The sequence below is a fragment of the Canis lupus genome, chromosome 10, assembly GCF_011100685.1.
Source record: "Canis lupus familiaris isolate Mischka breed German Shepherd chromosome 10, alternate assembly UU_Cfam_GSD_1.0, whole genome shotgun sequence".
NCBI lineage: Eukaryota > Metazoa > Chordata > Mammalia > Carnivora > Canidae > Canis > Canis lupus.
Window position 1 is genome coordinate 46,977,702 of NC_049231.1, and position 16,455 is coordinate 46,994,156.

At 38.7% G+C, this 16,455-nt stretch overlaps 1 protein-coding gene across 1 annotated transcript in view; it reads right to left on the bottom strand.

Annotated features, from left to right (window-relative positions):
* The window catches only part of THADA (THADA armadillo repeat containing), a 327,437-nt gene that overhangs the window by 162,797 nt on the left and 148,185 nt on the right, over window positions 1-16,455 (bottom strand).

The following is a 16,455-nucleotide window of genomic DNA, read 5'->3' on the forward strand; positions in this document are numbered from 1 at the left end:
ATGTCCAGCAACAGGTGAGTCTGTAAAAAAAAATTGTGGTACATCTGAACAATGAAATACTATTTAGTGATAAAAGAGAACAGACACACATAATAACATGAATGACTCTCAAAATTAATATGCTGAGTGATAAAGCCAGGCAAAATAGATTGCATACTGTAGGAGTCCATTTATATGAATGGAAATTATAAAATGCAAATTAATCTATGGTGATAGAACACAGGACAGCTGTTGCCAGGTGAAGGGAGCAGAGTGGCTAGAGATGGTTACAAAGAGGCACAAGGAAACCTTTGTAGGTGATAGATATGTTCACTATCTTGATAGGGTGATGGTTTTATGGGTGTACAAATTTATCAAATAGTACAAATTAAACACGAACATGCATTTTATTTTACACCAATTGTACCTCCATAACGTTGGTTTAAAGAGCAACCTTTCACATACCTTAGAAAAGTTACTAAGCTATCCACATCCCATCTGGTTTTCCTTCTCTGTTTCCAGTTCCACTTGTACAACATCTCTAGTCTTCCCTTCCTCAGATCAAACAGGCCCAGCTATTTCCTTTGAACTTTTATGACCAGAATTAATTTTTCCTTATGCTCTCTTAAATAGTCAAATCAATAAACACTGAAATTCTAACAATTAATCATATAAGAATAAAAAAAGAAAAAAAATTTTTTTTTTTCTGGAACAATGTTCCAAATCAACATGTTGTTCTAGGACAGGCTTAGAGAGATTAAGTGACTTGCTCAAGCTTAGAACAGGAGTGAATGAACAAGCTGATATTCAAAATCAAATCTGTCTGCCTCTACTGTGTGGGCTAGTTGCAAAAACTAATGTGCTTCAACTATGAGACCTTTTTACCATCATAGGATTGAAGAGCAGTAACACATATTAAAAGAAATTCAATTTCATTACACTTACATACACTTGACAACTCAAACCATACAACTGAACAACATCAGATTTGTTGGGCCAGCTTTAATAAACACATCTGCATTTAGCAGTAGGATTTTCCATGTGGTTATTAAGGTTAAACAGATTTTTCCCATCTTGAGTAGATTAAACCTGCTTCCTAATATCTTTTTTTTTTGTTATTTTAATAATTTGCTTATTCCATAGTGAAAAGTCAAATTTCAACTCATCCCAGTTTGAATCATGTCAATTACTGAGAAAACAGAAGCCAAGTTATTTAATATAGTCCAAATGAATACACAATGGAGACCACTGTGCAAAGTTTAAAGATGAAGCAAAACTGATCACACACACATACACACACACACACACACACACACACCCTACTACTAATTAAAAATATACTAGTGTTACAACTATACAATTTCAGTGGTGGTATTATCTTTGTTCGGAAGCAAGGTACACTGCTATATGACTGAAGCTCTCCAGCATTTAATTAGGTTATTAATTATAAGGAGAATCACATTACCTTTAAGTCCTTCCTTGGATCGTGACTATGGCTTAATACATTAATTTCACGGTGATTGTACTTTAAGATGAGGAGCATGTCAATAAAGAATTCTGGCCACATCCTCCAACAAGTACACGTGACTAAAGGTTTGGGCTGTGACACAGTTTGATACATTCACTGGAAAAAAAAAATCACTAATTCTCACTGCTAATTTTAGTGGCCAAGAGATATTTTACATTGCATTTCAAGTAAAAGTAGCATTCCAAGGAATCTTTACAGAAGATATACACATGAATATAAGAAGAAACAAGAAAATTAAGTGGCACTTATTTATTTCCATTTGATTTTAATAAATTAAGCCTCATTTATTTCCATTTGATTTTAATAAATTAAGCCTCAATTCTGTATCATCTTACTTCCAAGCTTCCCTCCTTGACCATCGAAGAAGAAGAAGAAGAAGAAGAAGAAGAAGAAGAAGAAGAAGAAGAAGAAGAAAGAAGTAGTAGTACTAGTAGTAGTAGTAGTAGTAGTAAAGTCAGTGCAAATTATATGAGTCATTCTTCAATCATGCCAAGGATATAACCTTCAACCTAAGATTAAAAATAAAGCGCTATGTGTGAAACTCAATACTGTTTAACTTCTGGGTGCTAAGATCTAATAAATATAACATTTCAAAGGAAAATTAAACAATCTGGATCATTTCCATTCATCATCATGATTTCACCAGTAGATTTCTATGGCTTTGGCGACATTTGCTAATATTTAGATCCTGGGTAAGCTGGTGGAATTTGCCATCACTTTGTTTATAATCAGTATCGCCAGTTCGTACAAGGCACCGAAAAGTCCTCCACTCTCCTATATACTTCAAAGCATTTCATTTATTATTTAAATGATCATTCTGACAAAACCATTAGTCAAGAAGAAAGCAAAGAAATCTTGATTTTTAAGGTGGAGATTTTTAAAGATGCATCTTCCACATTAGTCTGCTTTAACCACCAATGCTATTTCTGGCAAAACCTTTATTTCCAATAAGAAAACTTTTTTAAAAAAATCCAATTTTTCTTACCTATAAGAAAAGGTCAGGGCTTATTTTTACTGGTTTCACTCAAAATGAGTTTTATATATTTTAAATTTACTTTAACTTCTTTGTAGGCCCCTATATTTTCTTGCTTTTTCTATGGAAAATACCAAATTTGAGAAAAGTATTGCTGAAGCCATGATTAATGTCTCACAACTTCCTTCAATTTTTTTTTTATTATTTTTTTTTTATTATTTATTTATGATAGTCACACAGAGAGAGAGAGAGAGGCAGAGACATAGGCAGAGGGAGAAGCAGGCTCCATGCACCGGGAGCCCGATGTGGGATTCGATCCCGGGTCTCCAGGATCGCGCCCTGGGCCAAAGGCAGGCGCCAAACCGCTGCGCCACCCAGGGATCCCTCACAACTTCCTTCAAAAGATGGCAGGAATGAGGGCATATGCACACACTTACACAGGATAAAAGAAGCATCCTTTGGTCAGGGTTCTGAGTTCAAATGGGCTTCCAGGGTTAACAACAAAAAAAAGTTTCAGATTTTTTTTTTAAGATTTTATTTATTTATTCATATGAGAGAGAGAGAGAGAGAGAGAGAAGCACATATCCAGGCAGAGGGAGAAGCAGGTTCCACGCAGGGAGCCTGACATGGGACTGGATCCTGGGTCTCCAAGATCACACCCTAAGCTGAAGGCAGCACTAAAACGCTGAGCCACTCGGGCTGCCCAGAAGTTTCAGATTTGGAATAGGGTTATACTTGTATTTCTTTTTTTTCTATCCTGAAATTCATACCACAGCTAGGTCACCAGGGAACATGTTTGCAGGGCTTGAGAAGTTTTTTGGCTGAGCAAAAAAAAAAAAAAAAAAAAAAGGCAAAATGTCACCCTCAAAAAGAACCCCATCACTAGTAAAGCTGAAAGAACTGGCTGAGTCACAGGTCAAGAGCCTTGTAACAAAAATGGGTTGGGCTCAGGACAGAACCTAACAGGAAAGCATAAGGTCAGATGCAAGTTTAATTTGGTGAAGAAACATGTGCTTGACCACTTAATGACTGCCAGATACCACAGAGGAGGTTAACTTACCTACCTAATACTACTTCTGGTCAAGGAACATTTCAGTGCTACTCTTTGAGAATCAGAGCAAAAGATGCCACTATTCAAAAAAAAAAAAAAAAAAATAGATGTTACTCTTCTAGCCATCAAGAGACCTTATTCCCCTGTTTTGTTACCTCTGTGGAAGGAAAGTGGCAATAGTGGTTTAGAATCATTTTCCAGATAGGGCTCTTTCAATGCCCCAATTTCCCAGTATGTCCATATCATGGCGGCAAAACAGTTTCTTTATCCTGTGTTCATTGAAGGGCTCTGTCCTCACAATCTTACAGCTCTTAAAAGGGTGAATAATGTCTTACATGCAACAGAAATTCCATTCAAAATAAAGCAGACCATGCAGCCCAACCCTTTGGTATTTCTAACTGTGACCAAAGTACTGGCGTTGCCAGGAAGCAAGCATTTTTAATTAATTAATTAATTAATTTTTATTATGGTAAAATAGAGATAACACAACATTTGCACATTTTTAAGTGTACAATTCGGTGGCATAAAGTACATTTTCCAAGCTGTTTTAGGACATTTTAGACTCTGGCCTCAATGTCTAGGTACTCAGTCATTCACTGGTTGATACTCCTATCTTCACATAGATAAATGTCATTCTATTTCCAGGTAACTTCTTGGCTAAGTATTCAAAGTAAGAGTTCACTCAGCACACTAGGGTTTGCATGCTTGAGGTGAGGAATGAAGCACCAAACTCAAGCCTTTGTCCATTTCCTTCCAGATTGAAGATAGAAACTCTGATATTCTCTTCCTTGCCATTAAACCTTTTGGAAAATAAGGAACCCACTATTCCCTGACCTTTGGGATTCTTAAAAACATCAGACTGCAGTTCAGAACACAGACAAGAAACTATCCAAGGAAAACATGCCCCCAAAAGAACAGGATACAAACAGAGCTGTAACTAGGTAATTAATGGTAGGGACTTAATTCCCCTCACTTCACTTCTCTGATAACAATCTGGTATTTTATCAGCAGGGTCTTTTATCTGGAAGGATTCACTGTGTTCTGCTGCCTGGAACTATTCTGGGAAGGGACAAAGACCAGCTTTCATCTTGGAAAGGAAATGGAACCACATCTAGAAGGATAAGGAAGAGTCAAAGCTGTAAAAAAAAAAAAAAAAAAAACACCAGAAAAACACCTCTAAGTCTTCCCCTGCCAGAAGGGAGACATAAATAGAAAATACGAGAGCAAATCCCAGTAGGGAAGAAGTCACCACAGTCCTTGCCCAAGCCACATGTGTGAAGGTGGCAACATGTTTTCTGCCTTAGTTTCAAGTTTTGCATCCTCTTCCCCCATCTGCCTTACCCTATTCCCAACACTTCACCCAACCAATGTCTTCTATTACTCTTCCTGTCAAAACCCAGGAAACTTAAACTAAATCGTACTGTGGTATAACTAATAATTGCTTAAAAGTAATATGCTTCACAGTGTTATTTCCATTTCAGAAGGGATCGAAACCATATACTTAAGTAATGAAAATCTACCTGTGCAACTTCCAAGTTCAGCTCAAAATGGAGAAGGCACCTGAGAAAATTGGGCGAGTAGAAGGTACCTCTTAAGACTTCTGAAATCATTTCAGACAGGTTTCAACCACTCTAGGAGTAAAGCTGGTCTGAGTGAATGGCTACGGTGGGGTCAGAATCTGGCCCTGTGAGTGGCTTCATTCCTAAGGGAAAACGGATTGCTAGGGAGTTCATATTAATAAGCAGCAGAAAGCATTCCTTTATTTTCCCTCCACACATGGCCATTCCACTCAGACCTCCTAACATGTCATGGATTGGTGGTAGAAGGACTTGGGAAAAGCAGGGCTTTGAATTCTCCAACCTACTTAGAATCAGGGATATTTACCCAGGGTTGAGCCAGGGTGGCTGGTGAGTTCCAAAAGCCACAGCCTGGGGCTTATAAAGCCAGAGCATAGCTTGCCTTGTGATACTGCTCCCTTCTGTCAGGCTGTGAAGCAATCCTGCGGAGGCCCCTTGGTTCTATTCAGGGCCCTCATGACAGACAGTTCACAGTAGCCCAGACAAGGGGACGGTGCTAGGAAGTCTCTCTGCTGGCCAGTTTTCAGCGGGGACTTCTATCAGGACATGGCATTCTAAAGCTGCTATTTTCGGGATGTGTTCAACCATGCAGCAGAATGCAAATCCCTCTTTAGTCTTTTCAAGTTTTCCCTAAGTCCGGTTTTTATTGTGGCTATGAATTAAATTCTGATGTCTTAAATCATGCAGAAAGAAAAAGTGGGCAAAAGTGATTGAATTATATTAATTATATAGCATTAGAGCTTAGCTAGAAAACAAGAATTACATTTCTTAAGTTTCTCTTCACTGGACTTATGCAGGTTATAGTAGTATTAAATGAATTTCACTTTTTTTTTCATCCAAGCTGAAAAGAAGCTGAGCCTTAAACTCTGGTTTATAGGAAAAATGTTCTTCTGGCCAAAAAAAAAAAAAAAAAAGAATAGAATAAACAGTTAAGCAAAAAACAAACCCACACTACATACCCATCACCCAAAAGGACAGCCTTAAGGGACTCACTTGTTTAGTATTCAAAAATATTTTCTACCCACTGCTTTGTAAATTATTTTCTTGTCTGTGTGACACATCCTTCAGTAACAATTCAGCTCTTCCTTGGTTACCTAGATATATTTCCATAGTTTCTACCCAAACAGCCTTTTCCTGTTGCGATTGTAATAATAAAAAAGGAGATACTTATTTACATAGCAGCACCCTTCAGACAAATATATTTTTGTTAAGGCTCAGGACATTGTAGAGACCAAAGAGAAAAATCTCATTTGAGTGTGTGTGGGCCCGCCTAATTTTAATTTTGCAGTTATTTAGACTTAGGACCAGCTTAAGTTTACCTTTGAGACTGAGAGTTTTCATTTAAATTTAGGAGAAATGTGGCCATCTCTTGGGGACTGGTGGCCAGGACACGAACATACCAGGCCAAGAATTCTGTGATACAAAAGAAAAAAGAAAAAAAAAAGAAAAGAAAAAAAAAAAAAAAACAACCCAGGGGGCTGGGTTTAGCTCTCAGTATGCTTTCCAACAGGTTTTGGCTAGGAGTCTTTGGTTAGTGAAGGAGGGAGGTGGGACTGTGCATATGAAAAATGTGAAAGTGAGAAGCAAGGGTGGGGTGGGGATTTAAACCCACCTCAGGGGCTCTGTACTGTGGGTTATGGACCAGTATAGTAACCAGATGATAGTTATCCACCCATGGGTGTAGTTCCCGAAAGTTACTATATGCAGTTTGGAGTAATGAAACTTTCATTTCATAATAGGCAGTAGTCTGAACATGGATTCAGACTGGCCATTTTTCCAGATAAGTTTAGAATTACCACAGAAGAAAACCTTGACAATTTTTAAAAATTTCAACATGTGCTGGATAGCCTGGAGATTCTGTTTCCTTCCAAGAGAATAAAAAGAGGATGATCAAGTAAGCTACTGTGTGTCAAAGTCTTATATACATGTTTGTTGCTGTATTTTTTTTCCTTTTTCTTTCAACAACTCTGAGGATTTTCAAAGTTATGCAAAGTTTCAAACGTGGAAACCTAACATGGTAGAGACAAATGAAAAATATATTCTCTAATAGTTAAAAAGTTATGCATAAGGAGCTGTCCACAAATAATCTCATTAAGACTTTATGCTTCTTGGGCCTCAAGATACATTTTCTTCTTTGCTAAGACACTAAAACTGTGCAATGACCCATGATTTCCTATTATAAGGAAAATTTCTTTTGTAAGAAATTCGTAGTATTTCTCAAGAATCTCAGAACTTCAGTTGAGCCAGTTTTATTTAGCAACCTGTCATAACCACTTGGGCTTAACTGCAAGCTTTTTCTTCCTTATCTGCTGATTTCAGATTAGAAAATGTGACCACTGCCAAAGCAATGCCCAAGGTGGGTGGAGGGAGGAGATCTCAAGGAAGCAAAGTTATTTAAAATTGCAGGTTAATTTTGGCATGTTGAGAACTACCTTGCCACGTGGCATCATAAACAGATGAGTAGAAAGGCATACTATGGTGTTAAGTACTGGTGTAGCTAGGGAGTGGCAAAGAGCCTGGGTTTCAGAGCCAGACTGCCTGGTTCAAATCCCAGCCTTATCATTTCTTAGCAGCATGACCTAGGGCACGTTTCTAAACCTTCTATGGCCCAACTGGGCTTCTCTGTAGAATGGGGATAATAACATTATAGACCACATAGTGTTATGATGATTAAATGAGTCAGTAGGTGTCAAGTCCTAAAATAATGCCTGGCCCATAATAAACATTTGTTAATTATTATCATTTATCACTAATTTGATGGAAAAAAATCAGAGCCCAAAGAAAGGTGCCAACACCCGTCACTTGAGGTATCAAACTGATCATCGCCGGTATAAGAGAGAAAGCAAAAAAAAAAAAAAAAAAAAAAAAAGGCAAATCATTTCAAACTTACTGGAGGGATATTAAAAGTCAATGAAATTTTAAGCCAATGTTTCTTTGTTACTGAGTACACATGAACACAGTCAATGACATCAGGAGGATCCTTGTATATCCTGAGTCCTGATTCAAACATGTTTCCTATCAAGAGGTCTTCTGACTACAGCTGGCCAGGTGGAATGCAACGTTAGATGTTGTATGAGGCCCTAAGAGATGGCTGTCCGAGTCTTAGGGTGCAGAGGGATTCCTGGGGGCTTATTTTGAAATTGCCAACTTTCAGACACTTCTCAGGTATCTATGGGACACGCAGAAGAAGTTGGCCAACAGAACACTGAATCTATGAACCCATACAAGTTCTAGATCTAGGTCATCACTACATGTGAGGAACAACTCCAGACAGTGCATGCAAAGTGAAAATGAAGAGGGCAGAGGGAAGGGCAAAGAGCCACACCAATATTTGGGAGGCAGCAGGAGGAAGGGGTTCTCCCAGAGGGGAAAGATGTAATGGCCAAAGAAGGCCAGAGAGGAAAGAGTGTCACAAAAAAGGGAGCATGCAATAGTGTCAAATTCCAGAGAAAGGTAAAGAACAATGAGCGCTGAAAAGCATCCAGAGGCTTCTGGGACTAGGTCACTCCTATTGCACCTTTGTAAGGGCAGCTGCAGTGAAGTGGTGGCAGCAGCATCTCAGCTGCAGTAGTTTAAGGAATGAATAAGAGGGGAGGGAGTGAAGTCTAAACACAGAAAACCTTTTCCAAGTGTCTGGCTATAAAACAAGAGAGAGAACTATGGTGGGAGGTAGAGTGGGTGCCTCCATGGAGAGTCTAGGGCTGTTGGCCTCTATTTTCTCTTGCACAGGGGAGGTGATGAAAGTGAGAGTTTGGGCAATGACACGAAGTAGGCCCTCAGCAAATGTATTTATTTATTTATTTATTTATTTATTTATTTATTTATTTATTTATTTATTTATTTTGATCAGCAAATGTATTTAATGGACAGATGAACTGGTGACGAAGAACACTCACAAAATAAAGTGAAAGACAAGAATAAATGGCGAAGAAGGGGATATCTGTAACTGGTGTCGGGGGGGGGCAAGATGAGCCCCTTGAGGCAAGAGTCTCAATGCTCAAGATGAGTGAGGAAAATAAAATGCAAAGGAAAAAGTAAAAGAATATGAGGATGAATGTATCTTGTGCAGCTGATGTTACTAATGCAACTTGTTTTAACTAGAAGATTATAAATAGACTGGTAAGGGTCAAGGCCCAGAGGAGAGGGAGGAAAAAACTGTGCCAGTCAGGGAAAGATATTTCAAACATGCTGGGTCATTATTTTCCCCTGTCCTCATTTTAAGCCTACTATAATTCATCTACTCTATTCCCTAATTCGTATTTGCTGCCTAAAGAGAAAGACATACATTTTTTTATCTTACAATATTCCCTACCATGTAGGATAAGATGACTGCCTATCAGTTGACATTTGGGGCTTGCTACCATCAAAGCCTTTAATTCAGCATTTAAAATGCCTGCTGAGCACCTTGGCTACAATTCTTAAGAAAATAATTAAGACCAAGGAGATAAAAGCTCCTTAGGGAAAGATATCATTAAAATATTTTAATATGTAAATATTACTGTTTGTAATACTTTTTCTACTACTATTATTATTTTCATGTGCCTTAAATGTGTAATTTAGAACAAATACCATCCTTTAATAAAATTAGCAGTCTCTATCATTGGTTTCTCTTGTTAGGCAGCAAATCAAGTATTTTGAGAATTTCCTGGGTCACCCTTGATTCAAGTGAAAGCAAAGCTCTTTATGATGACTTCCAAGTTATGAATCATAGGACTCTATCAATCTTTCCCTTGTTGGATCTAATCATCTACAGAGTAGATAGTCTGACTTTTCTCTTGTCTTGCGTGAGCTACTAATCACTATGGGGAATTTCTAAAGGTCCTCAAGATAGTGGCCTGAATTCTCTTATTCTTTTCCTGCCTTGCTACTTGGGAACACTTCCTGAACTTCTCCAAGAGCACTAGTGCTCTTCCCCTTGTTTATAAGCCCTTGGTCCTTAGTGTATCTGTCACACAATTCAGTGGTTAAAATTCAGTACATCAGGTGCATAAGCATGGGTTTTATCTCACTAGCTAGACTGTAAGTTCCTCAAGGATGAAGACCTTTTTTTACTTTGCATCCTACCCAAGATCTAATACTAGCTAGGTATGCAATGTATGTTTAACAACTACTTTGTTAATCTATTAACTGATTGGATTCTAACTTTTAGAGTGAATGGCATCAATAGGCCATGGATTATCATCATTGTCAAAAATTTCACCTAAGAATGAAGCTGTTTGCAGATCAAATCACTTGTTCTAACATGACCTGAATTGGCCCATTAAAGTAACAGATAACACTTGAAGAAAAGCTGGTCCCTACAAGTTTTGTTTTTTTAGCTTGCTTTGTCAATGCATTCCATAAGAGGTGAACTCCTCATTCCTTTTGCTCAAAAACATATTTAGAAAATAGTCTTAAAGAGATCTGGTCCCAGAAATGAAGTTGGCCAGGCCCCTCTCTAGGAACTAAGAGATAAAAATCAGTGACAGATGACAGAGTATCCTTTTATGTCAGTACTCTTTGCAAAAAAAGCCACACAATGCCGGAAACATGATTTCATTCCACATGTTGAACCTTAGCTACCCCTGGGTAGAAGTCAGAAATTCAGGAGGCCGTAAGCACAGCATCCCAGAATAAGCACTAGGTAAAGCAAGACCACAGTAAAAAGGAGACGGAGTAGGTAGCTACCTGAACTGTGATTTTACCAGCATTAGGAAACAACCTTCCAGTCTCTGCTTTTTAGATCCTCCCTCCTCTCTGTTAAGGTCCCAAACTCCAACACCAACTTTCATTGCTATACTTCAAAACATATGTCTCTGTAACACAACAAATAGCCCCAAAGAAGCTAATAACTAGGGTCACTTACACATCTATATGGAAGGAAGGAGTGGGCACAGGTTTGGTTTATAGACAAGGAGGAAAAGGGAGCAGCTGGAAAAATCTCTGAGCAGAACTGAACATGCGCACCTTGACAATCTTGCCCACCTTGACAATCTTACCCAAAGCCTGACCTGGTATCAGAGTCACACTAGTGAAACCAGAGGTCAGAGTTTCCACACATTCATGGGATGGCAGTTCCCTTCTTTCATCCAACCACAGCTAGCAGATAGGGATAGTATAGGGACATTCCTAACCTTTAATCTCAATCTCAAAGGCGCACGGAATTTAGCAGTAACCACAGGAGCGGTAGGGTTCTGGTCCTCTGGCATGGCCAAGTGGGAACAAGTTCTACATTAACAGCACCGGCAAAGACCTATTCCCAGCTATCTCTTCTTATAATGGGCTAGGCTTCAGGACTCTTGTATTCTCTCTATAAGCATCTCTGTTCAACGAAGAGCATTCAGGAAGTTTGGACAGCAAAGAGTTACCTATTTTAATCACTTTTCAGAAAAGCATCTCTCTGACTTTTCTCAAAATACTCAGATGTAAAAAAAAAAAAAAAAAAAAAAACTCAGATGTTCCTTGTACTTGTCAGAAAACAAATGTGGTTTAAGCCAACATCTGGAATAGAGAAAAAATATAGAAACCACAAAAAAAGATAATTAAATTAATAAGGAATGCTTTTCAGACATAACATCCCATAGGCCAAAAAAATGTTTTCAGAACTATCTGGGACAAAGTTATAGAAGTTACTTAGAAGCTAAATTTAAACAAATTAACTGCTGGAGGGCACCATGTAGCACCAGACCACTGTAGCCTTGTGGGCCATGCCAAAAATGGCACCCCAACTTCTTTTCTTTGGGAGACAGAGGAGCCCATAAATAAAAATGTACAAATGACATGTTACAGGTTCAGAGGCTTACCATGTCCTTCACTGCACATTTAGAATTTACAACTGAGTCGTTTGGCTGTTCCAAAATAAGACATCTCAAAAAGATGCCCTGTTGGTCATTTAGTTCAGATGCACTGCAGAAAGCCCAGCATGTGATCAGTTTTCCTTGAATACTTTCAATGACCAGCAGCTCAGTGTTATGGAAATCTGTTGATTCCCTTGATGGAGAATGCTAACTTTCACAAAATTCTTCTTTATATTAAAATCTGAAATCTATCTCTTACTTTCCCATTGGGAGCACAAGAAAGAAATTATGTGCCTTCTGCCATATGGCAGCCTCTCAAGTATGTAAAGACCATTACCATGTTGCCTCTAAGTCTTTTCCAGTTTAACTATTTCCAGATGTTTAGCTTCCTCATCTTGGTTATCTCCTCTGGATAAATATTAGTTTATCAGTGACCCTCCTAAAATGGGAAGCCCAGGGCAGAGTAACAGAATAAGCAAATGATGTAGGTTTAATCTGATGGCACAGTTCAGAGAAACCATAGTCTTCACTATCTGGAAACAGCAACTGTGTCACACTGCTTCCTCAGGACTCACCAGGAAATCCTCTTTCCCAAGATTTTTTCATAAAAACTCTTAGGGAGCCAGACAGCTCTCATCCTGTATGTACACAATCTTGACTTTTCTTGAGAAAATCAGAGTATGACATATCTCTATTAACCAACATCTTGATAATCTCAGCCCATCAATCCAAGGCTATTTTGAATCTCATTTTTAAAGTATGGACAATGTCAGACATATCAAATAAAAAAGAGTATATAGAATAACATGACAATCAACCGCTTGCCCGGAATCTAGCATAAGAACATATCAGAAATAAAACCAAAGCTTCTAGTATATGCTTTCTCCAGTTTATCCCCTTCTTCCCCAGCCACACAGAAAGAATGGCCACTAGCCTGATTTTGTGTTTGTCAATCCCATGCTTAAAGACTATTTTGAAAAAAAAGAAAAAAAAAAAGACTATTTTGAATTTTGATTCCATCACCATTAATATTTATGTTATATACAAACCTGATAAGCATGCAATCTAGGTGCATTCATTTAAGTAAGTAATTCACATGTTGAATCAAGCAACATTGTCATCATCTATCAGGCTGATAATACCATTGAAACAGTGAGGTAACTCAGGCAGGACTCATTTTTATTCAACCTCAGCAAACAAACTGTAAAGCTCTTGCAAGTAATACAATGAATGATCCAGTCTAAAACAATCAGTATCAATACAATTGTTTGGTCACTGGTAAAATACACCTATATGCCTTTCCCCTTCTCTTTTGAAAATCCTTCTCCAAGCTCCCAGCAGAACATGGCTAGCCCACATTTCCCCCAAATTACTGACATGGTTCTAGGCTCACATGTACCTGAGGCTATAAGTTACCTGGGTCCAGGGATTTGCCTTCATCAACAGGACAACACAGTGCTCTTTTTTTTTTTTTTTTTTTTTTTTAATCTTCTCCCCTACATCTGGCTTCAGGGCCTTCCTTCCAGCTAACTCGTTGGGACAAGCCAAAGCAGGAGTTTTAAAAGTCTGCCCTCTTTCTATCACCATCAACCCCTTTTTCTCTACAGAATTTTTCTTAAAAAACAAACCAAAGGGCCTTTTATCTGTCATTTTGTAAGCAGTATCAGCCCCACTAGACAATCTGAGAGCCTGAAGCACACAGGGGCCCTCCTATTTTTGCCATAATAATCTGGAAGGCTTGCATATATAGATAGTTCTCTGACTTTCAGCAAAAAAATGACATCTCCCTCCTTTCTTCCTTCTTCCATTCTTATCAATCCAGGCTCCTCTCGTTTGGCGCTAAAGCCTACAGCAGGATAGCTGTGAAGTGGGCCTCCAGAGCAGTTTGCTGGACAGCAGTCAGGGGTAAGGGGCTCAGAAGCCAGGAAATACTTCGCTTATAGGCTCCTGAAGCCAGAGAGGACCTAGGTAATATTCAATACTTTGATAGATAAGGAAACAGAGGGTCAGTGAGGTGAAGTCAAAATAAAGGGAAATGTCCAGAGTTCATCCTGGAACACAAGACCCCTCAAAGGGCCAGTAAAACACAAGACCCAGCTGAGCTGGGTAACCAGTGGGATATGAAATGTGGCTCCAACACAGGAGGACTAGGAGTCCCTAAGTACTTCACAGATACACCAATCTGCTATGTCTCAATTCGTGATTACTTTCATTTCTAGGTTAATAATTCAGTCCCTGTGCCCAAACCTGGTTGAGGCAGAGAAGGGAACCAAAGAACAAAAACAAACCAAAAACCCAGAATGGCTTCTGCATGGAAAGAGGTTAAGATTTATTTGGAGAGAAAAAGCACCAAGCACACAAATTACAGTTATGTATGTTACAGCAGTGATGAATAGTAGGATAAGAGGTTAAATAACAAATGCTATAGCCATTCAGAGAGAACGATGAACCAGGGGTGAAATGAAGAGAAAGGGAGAAGGGCAAGTCTTCCTTCCCAGCAATGTTTCAACTGTTCTCTGCCTGTTTATGTCTCTGTAAAGCAAAGCCTACCCTCTACTTATCTACAAGGATTCTGAGAAGACAGAGCAGAGAGAAACGTGCCCTGCAGCCTTGAAGAGGAGTTCCTGGTATTACAATTGCAAGTGAAGATAGAAGCCATCTACCGTCTCCTGTAAAAACCCCAACTCTACACTATGGAAAACAAGTTCCTTCAACTCCACAACCTGGGAAAGGAGTAATGTGGTAATCCTTGAATTATGTAACTTTCAAGGACAAGAAAACAAGGGCCAATGTTATTTCTCAATATCACAGGCTTAAAAGGCCTAACTCAGTTTTTATACCTTCTACCCTTCCTCCCTTTTTAAGACTGGTACAATCCAAAGATCCTATGAAATATTTTTTAAATGTACAAAACATGCATTTTCCTTTTTTTTTTTTTTAATTCTTGGTTAGATTTTTCAACATCTCAATGAATAAAAGTGTCCACAGCATAGGTCCCCATGGGTGATTTCCACAGCCACGTATTTAAGATTGTATAGTTATTAGCACTTCAGTATTTTTCAGAGAAAAGAACAGCAGATTTCACCAAAAAGTTCTCAACAGTAAACAATGAAATGATTTGAGGAAAGACATACTGAAAGTCATTTGCAATGAAGATTGGCCCCTGAGGACACCTGGGTGCCTCACCGGTTGAATGTCAGCCTTTGGCTCAGGGTGTGATCCCGGATTTCCGGGATCGAGTCCCGCATTGGGCTCCCCGCTTGGAGCCTGCTTCTCCTCCCTCTGCCTGTGTCCCTGCCTCTCTTTTTGTGTCTTTCATGAATAAATACATAAAATCTTAAAAAAAAAAAAAAAAAAAAAAAAAAAGATCAGCTCCCAAAAAGGCAAGGGGTTTGGGGAGATCCTTTTAAAAGCACACAAAGAATAAATAAAAAGCAGTGGAGAGGTTTCTCCCATAGATATTAATCCAATGCTGAGATCTATTGGCAGCACCAGAAAGGGCTTTCTGGTTCAGCTGGACACCCGCCTGCACAGTGATACCACACTGGTTCCGAGAGGGTAGAGGGCCTTGCCCAAGTGTCAGTCAGTCAGTAAGTGGCAGACCTTGGACAGAACTGGTCTCTTAAATCCAGAGCCTTTCTTCTATTCAGGATGCCATGCTGTGGCCTCAGTTTGGGGCATATTTGTTTTCCTGTAGTTCTTCAATTCACACTTGAAACTCTCTTGTAAAACAGAATTCAAAGGTACATGTAGAGAGATACTCTGGTCTAGAAAGCCCTAGACAAGGTGTATTCAGAGGAGCCTGTTGGGGGTCCCATTTAAAGCATGAGTCACTCGTCTTGGTGGTATTTGAACTGAAGGGTGAATGGTCTTTAACTGCAGACCTCATATTTGCATGGTAAAGGGCTGTGAATCTGGATCCCTCACAGCATCAGGCACATAAAATACACTCGATTAAAAAAAACTTGCAAACAAAACATTGTGATTAACATTATCATTTCTGTTCCAAGGTGATGCAACAATCATAACTGCACACACGCATAACTTTGGAAAACCCAAATCAGAACTTCTAAGATTTCAGTCAACAAAGTAGATCAATAGAGATATAAATTTATACTTCTAAATGTGGGATAAGGAACAAAAATACAAACAATACCTACAAACATCTTACAAAGAGGAAGGAAATGGCAGGTAAGCATACATAAATCAAAGGGAAATAAGAAGCTATTATTGGGGCTTTTAATCTTCTGTTTGTGCAATTCACTTTAGCACGGTCAGAGCAACCCTCATGCTACTCCCACTAGCTGAAAAATTTCTATTTAACTAAACTCAGAATATCCAAGATCCTGATTAGACTCTTCCAAGTACATAAATTAACACTGGCAATGCTACAAAAATAAAGCATCACCCAACCACTCATGCATACATCCATCTTTTCAGCTATTATCCCAAGTCAAAATAGCCCAACCTTTATCATCACTAGAACCAAAAATATTGCCTGGAATGACAGGTTTTATGATCAATCTTTTACTTCCTTCACAATGAATTTTCTCAGAAGTAATTTAAATCAA